Source organism: Colias eurytheme, chromosome 11, assembly GCF_061535395.1.
Source record: "Colias eurytheme isolate Ceu_HAF_F1 chromosome 11, ilColEury1 Martin Lab GWU primary, whole genome shotgun sequence".
Taxonomy (NCBI): Eukaryota; Metazoa; Arthropoda; class Insecta; order Lepidoptera; family Pieridae; genus Colias; species Colias eurytheme.
In genome coordinates, this window is record NC_142990.1 from 846,546 (window position 1) to 856,565 (window position 10,020).

At 30.6% G+C, this 10,020-nt stretch overlaps 1 long non-coding RNA gene across 1 annotated transcript; it reads left to right on the plus strand.

Moving 5' to 3' along the window:
• The first annotated feature begins 1,982 nt into the window (after positions 1-1,982).
• Positions 1,983-2,589, plus strand: LOC149904323 (uncharacterized). Its single transcript, XR_016457261.1, has 2 exons — positions 1,983-2,091; positions 2,359-2,589. It is a non-coding gene; the product is annotated as an uncharacterized LOC149904323 (long non-coding RNA).
• Positions 2,590-10,020: the final 7,431 nt, after the last annotated feature.

Sequence of the window (10,020 nt, forward strand, 5' to 3'; positions counted from 1 at the left end):
CGAATATACTCAAGTATCTAATATTTAGATAATATTTTCTTTTATTCAAATATTACTATAATATATTATACATATTATGTATATGTGTAAATCTTAATACATATATAATCTCGTGTCACAATGTTTGTCCTCAATGGACTCCTAAACCACTTAACCGATTATAATAAAATTCGCACACCATGTGCAGTTCAATCAACCTTGAGAGATAGGATAGTTTAAACGCGCGCTTCTGCGATCTTCGCGCGAACTGTCAAAACGCGCGATGTTCATTTCTATATAACTACATATTTTCCGCACAATTTCCTTCATTCTTCTTCTACCTGTATGTCTGTTTAAATCAGACATAGTACCTAAGCACCTAGTTGTATCCCCTTCTATCCAGTTATTGAATGTAGGACACTCGCTAAATATAGCGCGATCAAAAGACGATATTTGAACACGGAAGTGTATTTTATCGACACGGTAAGGGTGTGGTCACATAGTTTTGGCTGGATATCCGTCCGTATTTGGGCTATCATAAACTATATTTTTAAAAATAAGAAAAAATTATAGGGTAAATTTTAGAAAATTACTAATGCACGCAAAGAGAGGGAAGGTGTAGTATTTCTGTAGGAAACCTGTGCAAAGTTTTATTTTTAGTATTTTCTATGGTATTTTACAGAAGAGACGACTTGCTAAATGTACATATCGGTATCATCCGTCCGTTTGTCAAATCATTACATACATTTGCTTGCGAGCTTTTAAAACACAATACGGTAGTAACTGGAACTATCAGAATGTTAACTAATTGTAAAATATTTTCCAGGGTTAGCCATACAATATTAAAAATATGTTTTTAAAGCAAAAAGAACCACTTATGAATTAAAATTCTATAGGCTACTACGCCATGAACCTAAGCCATGAACAAATAAATATAAATTGGTTTCGTAATAAATCAAAATATTTTTAAAGTGAAACTTTTATTACATCATCTTTCTGGTCTGTGTAGCGCATGTCGCGTGACGGTCGGCTGCCGAGTAGGTATAAAGCAGTGTTCGGAAAAGTTTCACTTTTACCGTGGTTTCATAAAACCACACAACATTTTTTCCTTCTTCAACTTCAGTTTCATGTTATCAGTATCTACCTTGTATCTACCTACATAATTTTTAGTACCTAATTACTTAAAAGTAATTCTGAAATTCATAAACTATTTACATTTTTAGTTTAATGACTGTTTGTACGTATGCTTCAACGGAAAGAAAATTATTAAAAATACTAATTTATAATGTAGTACTGCCATCTAGAGTTGTATTAAAGAAACAAATTCACATAATCAGAAACAGCGCCGTCTATTGAAACTCTGTAAAACTACGTTCTATCCAACAATGCACCATACGAGTAATTTTGCCTATTTATTATAGATGGCGCTTTACTATAGTAATGCTTTCCAAAAGTAAAACTAGATGGCGTGTTTTGGAAAGTTGTATGGGAGCGTTTTCAAAAAAAAGTGTACCCCTCACTTTCGGCCTGTCCCCTGTGTTTCAAGTCGAATAACAAGTAAAATTTATATGATGGCTAATTGTTTTAATGCTTGAAAAGTATTAAATACATCATAATTTGATAAATGCAAACAATTAATTCACGGAAACATTGCGTACTATTTTTTAAATAATCATTTTTAAAACTAAAGTGTCAGTTTTTGGCGTGTCCCCATCCAAGTTCTTCGATGTTAGAGAAGCGATTCTAAAAAGTTTTATACCAAGGTACCATAAGTTTTAGTGTCGTCTAAAAGTACATTTATTTGCGAATCGTCGCATGTAGTTCATAATTAAGGCCTTATAATCGTTTAAAAGCAATTTGATTTCCAAAAATATCTTAAAAAGTGGTACCGACCGGACATGTCGGGTTTATCACGGCTAATAATGCCACTTACAAATTTTAGATAACTATTTGAATTTTATAAATGGCAAAATTATCGTTTACTTTCACCGTCCGCCAATTTAAAAAAGCTTATTTTCAAATACAGTTCGAGTAAAACAGACGTGTTTTGTGAGTGCAACGGCCGTTGCAATTTCTACTGTCTGGTTTGAGACATATTATTACTTGATACAGGTAAGTAAACATCGTTTAAATACTTTCAGAAGATGAGCGATATATTCATTAACCGTTATTTACATTTGATAATCAGTGTAGGCACATTTTTTCGTCAGAATATAATTTTGACTAAAAACTGAAAAGAAAACGTCCCGTCAGTTTTGCAACATTTTGCTTCGTGACCTATAGGCTGACAAGAAAAGTCGCAAAACTGCAGCATAAAGCCAAGTCTAGATCGTCATTGTAATATTCTTCATAATTTTTATAATTTTTTCATATTTTTAGGTTTCACTAATCTCGGGACCAAAAAGGACATGTATAATTTGCAAAAAATGGTATTGCAATGAATGCGTTGGTCAGCAGGTATACCCTGAATACATAATATGTGATACATGTATGGAAAGTTAAAAGGTGTAGGTAGTGTAACTCTGAGTTTTACCCTAAAATTGATACTGTGTCAAACTGTGTGTTGGTGTATTTTTTTTATGAGACTAAAATAAAATTTTTGTAAACGTATTCTCGGTTTTATTTTAACCATGTTAATTGGATTCAATATAAACCTAGCCTTATAAAAAATGGTCTATCGGTTTTGCGACAGTCCCCCGTTTTGCGACAAGAAAAATTTTAGTTTTTACATTTTTTTATTATAAGGGACACAAATAATTTGATTTCAATATTTAAAATGGTTTTGCTGTTCCGAAATAAAATAATCACTTTGCCGATTTTAATCAAAATGTATTAAGTATCGTAAAAGTAACGGCTACTTTGGCATCAGCTGTGGCAAAACAGAACTTAAAGCTAGTTTAATAGGAATTTTATTAATTTGTCGACTTCAATTTTTTATTTTTTAAATAATGTATGTTATAATCTTCGTAACACAATCAAAATATTTTGCGTCTTCCTTCGTAGTTAATAGTTACATGAGCATTAATGACTGTCGCAAAACTGACACTTTTTTTCACAGTCCCAATTTATTTTAATGATTTCTCGTAAAACAAATTAATCTGCAAGCAATTAAATACAATTTCACTTACTATGATGTATATTTAAAATTTCTAAATCAAAATTTCATTAAAAATGCAACATTTAAAATTTATCCATAAATTCAGTCATGGTACACTTTTTTTTGAAAACGCTTATGGGTAATTGATAAAATGGGAGAAATTTAATAGAAATTGAAAGTATTTTAATTTATAATTCCGCAAACGATCAGTGTTATAAAATAAGTCTGAAACTATTTTATTATAAATTTATATTTCAACTTTCAATTCAACTATTCAACTATTTTATTGATAAACTAGATTTCCGCCCGCGGCTTCGCCCGCGTTTTCAAAGGAAAACCCGCATAGTTCCCGTTCCCGTGGGATTTCCGGGATAAAACCTATCCTATGTGTAATCCAAGTTACCCTCTATATGTGTGCTAAATTTCATTGTAATCGGTTCAGTAGTTTTTACGTGAAAGAGTAACAAACATCCATACATCCATACATCCATACATCCTTACAAACTTTCGCATTTATAATAGTAAGTATTAAAGTAATGCACGTACTGTACTTTAGCACTGAACTGACTGTGAAACTGATTCCTATTCCTATTATTCAAATTGAAAATGCAAATCAACCGAAAAATTACTTATGTACCTAGTTACTTACATATTTTGTTACATACAAGTTACTTACATATTCAATTTCCGCATCAAACTTAAGTAAATCTTTGTTTTACAAAATATGTATATGTATAAAATATTTAGTGGTAATAATAATACTTACCTACTTACCTACTATAGCGCGCTGTTTTGCTTTTGATTATCTCATGCATACAGCATAGGTAGAGCATTATTATTATGGTACCTAGTCTACCTAGTGTGTAAATAATAAATTTATAATTATGTTAGGTATATCTACAACAATCGTTTTCAAACAAACTTATCGTTTAATAAAATATGATAGATTCAGGTAAATACAGGTTCAAACGAAAAGGTTTTCTTTTAATTTTCGGGTTATATTTCTTCAATCTAAAAATATTATTTCACATTGTAGGTAGTCGTACTTTTATTCAAAAAAATCAAATATGATTTTATCTTTCCCCTGTAAAACCGAAACAACTCGAAGTAAACCTTAAGATACTTCTCGGTGGCTACAACAATAAAAATAAAAACAGACATAAAATTAAATAGTGGAACACAGAAAGCCAGCTAGTTGTCAAACAAAACACATTTTACGATAGGTAGTCTTCTTGAATTCGTGCTTGTAAAACTGTAGTACTTTTTAAACCATACGACGCCGATACGACATAAACCTGCAAAAAATAAATTAAGTTTAAATTCATCGTTGTTGGCTGTTGCCCATGCAAAAAAAAGCTTCTCAGCTCTTCAAGTTTTGATTTTCCAGTAGTTGAAAACCGTTATACTTTTCATTATATTCTAACTACTTATTAGTTTTATTTAAATCAAAGTTGGTGGTAAATGCATTGACCGTCTTAATAAAACATTTAAGTTTATTAATTTACTTATATTATATCTAATTTTAACGTTATAAATCAATGTTATATTTTACTTCTTTCCCTTAATCTAATAATAAGTACATACTTACTTTAAGATAGGTAAAAAAAAGAATTTTTGATTATAATAGGTATAATATTATTTAAGTACTTAAGTAATAAGACGTAAAACATTGATTAGTTCCCTCTCAGTTTCTCCTCTTTCCTCATTAGTCTTATTGGCGTTATTTCTTATAAAAAACATTGTTAGACATCACTATATATTATAGGAACATTTATGTGACTATAGAAACATTATTAAAACCAAAAATATCAAGAGTAAGGTTGTGAGTAAGGTCTTAGTTAGTTGGGTCATTTTCAGAAAAAGTGTACACTATTAAAAACATGACGATTTTTTTTTTTTTATTGTTTTTCGTTTTTTTTACTTAAATTAACAATTGATATTCTTTTCATTATATGAAAATTATGATAAAACCTCTTAATCAGGATTATTTACTGAAATACAACTAATTTATTGCCCATGGAGAACAAAATTTATTCCATTCCGAAACGAATGGCTTTTGGTTATAGAAATAAAATAAAACTCATTTGGATTTAATCAAATAGTATAATTGGTTAACGGTATTTTGTACTTCAATACAAAATAGATAAAACATAAAATCAACAATAGCAAACATACATAATCATCATTTTAATTTCCATTACGTTACTCTTTGTACCAAATTAGTTCAATAATTTCTGGTATGTTTCTCAATTAGGATACAGCTTAGGAACTCTTTTTTTTATTATATTAATCAAATGATTAAAATCTTAAGTATCAAAATCTAATAACAATTAAATAGCATTTCGCTCTAAAAATAATATTTATATTAAAACATAAAATAGGACAGTCACGGAATAGACTATTTCTATAACGGAATAGAATTCTTAAGACTATTGCACATTATCAAGAAAATGAGATCAAATTATTACAAATATTCTAATATGAGCAAAATGACAGGTACATTATAATAATATTACCATGGGTACTGTAACTCTTGCCGTATTAAAGAATGCAGTTCCCACCTATTATTAATTAGTTACAATAATTACATTCATCTTCGCAATAGTGATCATAAATGGCATAAAATGTACATTGCTGACACCAAAAAAACTCAACATTTTTTAAATTCTTCACTTTGGTATTATCAAATACAATAAAGTGGTATGGTTTATGGATTAAACTGGTGGGAAATCCACAACCGAAACATTTTTCCACAATTCGGAAATGAGTGATTAACCACGGCCACATTGATTCGTGCAATAACATAAAATCATTTTTGTTTAGAAATTTATCAACGTTTGCTAGGACAACCATTTTTACCAGGTAGGGAAAGTACCTGAAAAAAACACTCTTATTAGATAGTCAACTTGTGCCATTTTGAGTACATTAATTTCAACAATATTATAAAAAAAAAACTTTTAACTTCAAAACCTACCTTCGTACTTACTTAACTTAAATATTTTATATATATCCAAATAAAAATAAATTTTCTTATTATAAATAGATCGATACTACAAACATAATGTATCATCTTCCTAAGAATTCCATTCCGAAACTTTTCGATTCCATTTCTACGTTACCTGCGTTTTGGTTACGGAACGGAAGTATCGGAAGTCTAACTTTAAACACTTTTATTTTATTATTTTAAACTAACTCATATAAGATTAACAAGTTTGGTATCAATTTAAGTTCACTGAAAGCTAATAAAGATATCAAAATAATTAGCAAGATATAAACTTGTAAACTTACCTTGAAATTGGTTGCGGTTCTGGGAAATCTAAACCGGACCGCTACTGAGATGTATGTTGCTCGTCCGCCGGTCGACGTCAAAATAGCCGAAATACTTGTTGGAACCAGTTTACAGCATTAATAATGTTGCCAATCGACATAAATAAGCATTAAATGGTAGTTTTTATAGAATCATTTCGCAAAAATTGCGGTTTCGGAAGGGAATTTTCCATTTTAATTAGTTTATGTCCTCACAAAGATTAAATTATTTAAATTTTTTATGCGACATTAGACTATTGCTGTAATTATTAAACAAAGGGTGCATAACTATACTTTCCAAAATATCAAACACATTATTATATATAAGTCAAAAAAATACATTAAGGTTACGTTATATTAATGAAAATGGTAGTGGGACAGTGCAAAAATAGGTACATTCTACTTTCATTTTTGAAAATTAAGGTAATATTGGTGTTTATAAGCAGCAACATTATACAATATATTGTTAAGATATCACTACAGATCCAAAGTTTTAGTGTTGTTTTTCTTAAAAGTTAATATTACTCTTTAAATAAAATACATAAGTTGTGGGACACACCCAAAACACGAATGTACACTTTTTGTGAAAATGACCCAGTTACATATTTTCAAAAATATTTAAGAATCTCCAAAGAAAAATACTAATAATACAATTTTCAGTATAAAAACAGGGTGTACTAAAATTTTCTTATTTTGTCGTGCGATTATCGTTAAGTTCAAATTGCTTAAAATTATGAATAGTGATGTGAACGTGAGCCTCGATATGACTTGAATATAATAAATTCTTAATAATTCTGGTAAATATTTGACGAATATTGTATTATTTGTTATTTAGCATGTGCAAATTTAAAGATGTAATATCTCCATTCTTATAAAATATTTATATTTAATGCACATGTTTGCACGCACGAAAATATAAAATATATGGAATCATTGAGATCATAAGCCCAATTTTCCCAATGAATCTATGAAATTTTTTTGCAATTTTGTAAGGATTTAAAAAAAAATGTTGCAAAAAATACACAAAGGCATGCATATTTTTAAATAATTTGTGAAGAAAATATTTCATATCCTTTAATAGATAACTGCGTTATTTATTTAATTACAGGTACTTTATATTATTCCTTACACGACCATTCATTCCACTCTTCAGTTTAGTCTAAAAAAATTATCGATAAAAATATACACTATCGGTACATCACTAGCTAGCAGTCGGCGCGGATTGGTTTACGAGCGTCCCAATCAAGCGGCGACGCGGCGGCTAACTGCGGCTCCCGCGGGAACTTTGTACGGTTACACGGCTTAAACGAAGTTTAAGGAAAGCGCGGTTTAAGTATAGTTTAAGTTGAGGGTTCAGTTTAGATAGTAGATGAAGTTTTTTTTGTTTATTTTGTGAAAGACTAACACAATTAACATAACTGTGTAACAGAATGATCCATATAGGAGGAACTAATTATTATTAAGAAAAAGCCTCAAGACTAAAAATAAAAGCAAGTAAATAGTACCTAAGCATTAAGAAGACGTAATCATCACAATAACGTGTTGCAAAAATGCAGTAAGAAAATTATGCTCAAGACAATATTATGTTGATCAATACGGAAATGCTGGAAGAAATTGTGCCATAGGATATATCATATAACAATATGATCGCTTACGTAGTCCAATGTCTAAAAATAAATAGAAGTAATCAGATATACCTACTTTTATATTGGAACACTAGTAACATTGCCAATTTGTATAATGTGTTCCCAATTACTGGAACAAAAACTCTTGCAAAAGTATTACCCAGGTATATAATTATTTGAATAAGAATGACTGGTGAATAGTTTAGAAATGAGTACTAAGGATGCGTTTTTCGTTCGAGTATACTCTATACTCTATACATAGAAGAACAAAGTTAAGAGATAATAGAGAACATTTTCATAGAGCTTTCAGTTTCATGAAAATACTGATCAATAGCGTTTATTTTTAAATAGAATAATCCATACTAATATAATAAATGCGAAAGTAACTCTGTCTGTCTGTCTGTTACTCAATCGCCTAAACTCCTGAACCAATTTTCATGAAATTTGGTATGGAGATATTTTGATACCCGAGAAAGGACATAGGCTACTTTTTATCCCGGGAAAATGACGCAATCCCGGAAATCCCACGGGAACGGGAACTGCGCGGGCGAAGCCGAGGGCGGAAACCTAGTATAATATATAAATATAAACTTAACTTACTGAATATCAAAAATTTAAACTACTGAATATCAAAAATTTAAACTGTAGCTTAACCAGTAGTTAAAATGTAACTAACCAGCATTCGTGCCACCAGCCACAATCTCGTTCAATATTGGTTAATAAAGCAATAATCATCAAAACTTGGCGTCGACATTATAGTGTCAACTCACACTCGCAACTAGCACTGTGCCATGACACAGGAAATTTTTACTCTATTTTGCATATAAAGAGAACACAGTGTCGATTGTTGGAAGGGGGTAATAATTGTAAATAGTTGAATTACACTTTTGTTTCGTTGTGTTAATAACTGGTTTATTGTGTATCGTTTATTTGTGACTTATTGTTAGTGGGTTTGCGTCAATCTTTTCTTATTAGTTTGTTATGAGTTTTGTCTCGTTATGTTTGGTGTTTTATTACGAAGTATAATTGGCTGAGATATTTTTCGTGGCAAAACTGTTATTGTTTCAAGGGATGTTAAAGGATGTTATTTTTCGTAGGAATGAAACAAAATAAATAATTATCTAATTATCTATGTCTTAACTCTTAGGTATATGTCATAAATAAAATTAAGTATTGAACATTCTCATTGAGTCGTATTATAATACAATAACCAATTTCGTTGTGACCCAAACGAAATATTTCGTTATAATCCTACTTAGATAAAACATATTAATTCAAACCTCAATAAATACCTTTTTAATGCATATTAATTCAAATTATTAAAAAGTAAAATGTAATTATCAATAATTTATAGAAACTGAGATATTATGTCCGTTTGTGGGTCAAAAAAGAGTCTACAAGAGTTAGAGCACACAATATATTATAAACTACCATAATGATTAAGTATTAACCATGACTGGTTATTGCGATCATAATATGAATTTATCGGTCAGTTCAATTCACGGCGTAAACTGTCCTGCCCTCCTGGTCAAGTAGCTTTCTGTTAGCGTAGCGTTCAATAGAATAGACTACGAATGTATGAGATTGACGTAAGCTGTAGATACGTGTATCTACAGCTTACGTCAATCTCATACATTCGTAGTCTATTCTATGTGTATCTACAGCTTACGTCAATCTCATACATTCGTAGTCTATTCTATTGAACGCTACGCTAACAGAAAGCTACTTGACTAGGGGGGCAGAAATAAGAAGTCATACGACCCCTAAAAGCTCGATACTAAAAGCTCAGAACAAAAACGTCGGACTGTAAACTCGGGATTGAAAACTCGGAACTGAAAGCTCGGCACTGAAAGCTTGGAACTGAAAGCTCGGCACTGAAAGCTCGGAACTGAAAGCTTGGAACTGAAAGCTCAGGATTGTAAGCTCGGATCTGAAAGCTCGGATCTGAAAGCTTGGCACTAAAAGCTTGGAACCGAAAGCTCAGCACTGAAAGCTCAGGACTGAAAGCTCGGA